The sequence below is a fragment of the Cyprinodon variegatus genome, unplaced genomic scaffold (genome assembly GCF_000732505.1).
Source record: "Cyprinodon variegatus isolate N-32 unplaced genomic scaffold, C_variegatus-1.0 Scaffold852, whole genome shotgun sequence".
NCBI lineage: Eukaryota > Metazoa > Chordata > Actinopteri > Cyprinodontiformes > Cyprinodontidae > Cyprinodon > Cyprinodon variegatus.
In genome coordinates, this window is record NW_015151305.1 from 18,143 (window position 1) to 19,328 (window position 1,186).

Below are 1,186 nucleotides of genomic sequence, written 5' to 3' on the forward strand. Positions count from 1 at the left end.
GCCATGATTAGAGCTCGAATCACTCTTTCATTTATTGTTCTAACACACAGCTAGTAGGGTGTGTGTTCATAAACATATAACAGCCCAAATAATATCTAAATAAATAAGATATTTACCACCCCTACCGGGGAGGACAACAAACATCTTAAAGTATCAGAAAATATGAATTCCCAGCTGGCTTGGAATTGAATATAACAGTTATTCACAAGATAAATATGACATCCAACCTGGATGGGAATTGAATATACAGAAAATCACAACAACAGGACTCTGAACCAGTCCTCCCAAGTGCGTTTCTGTCTGAGCTGGTTAACCGATGCACGGGATTCTGAACCTGCCTTCACGCTCTGGATTCCTAGAATCCGGATCTGTCCGTTTCTGTGCGGTTTGGAACCCCTGACCGGACTCCTGGATTCCAGAAGAACAACTACAGTCTGAACTGAATCCTTCCTGGATTGGAGTCCTGCTTGCTCACTGGGGCTGCTGCATTGGGGACACTCTGGACGGCTCAGAGCTCCATCTCGTTGGCATTGCATCTGCTTATTCTGCCTATGATTGAGAGGATTGACTGACTGCTAAATAATTGAACTACTTCAAAATTGGGCCAAATTAACCAACTACATGTGTACACTTCTGGTATGTTTTGTAAAAGTGGTAGCGTCACAGTGTGGCTCTCAGCTGAACTGCAAAGGACGTTTGTCATCAAAGAAATTAATAGTTTTCTCCGTAATTTGATTTTATAATATGTTATATATTGATTTTCTTAATTTCAGCATCTGGTCAAGGTCTGAATCTAGGCCTGAATCTGGTCTTCATCGTTGGGTGCCTCCTGGTATGTGGAGAAATTTTCTACAGATCAAGAAGAGCCAGACCTAAATATGAACCACTACCAACATCTGAGACTGAATAAATTCAGATTTTTTAAGCTAACCTTCCTTTCACATACATTGATCTGATTTATTACATCTTATTGTAGAAATCCTAAAGCTTAACACTGTACATAAAAAACAATTGCAACTCGAGATTTGTTAGATTTTGAAGGTATTTCTTCATTATTCTTCAAAGCAATTACCAGCTACTTTTTTACTAAACCTTTAAATATTCTTTCCATATGTTTTAAGTTGTTGAGAAATTATTATACTTCTTCTTTACATTCACTTATATATATATATATATATATATATAT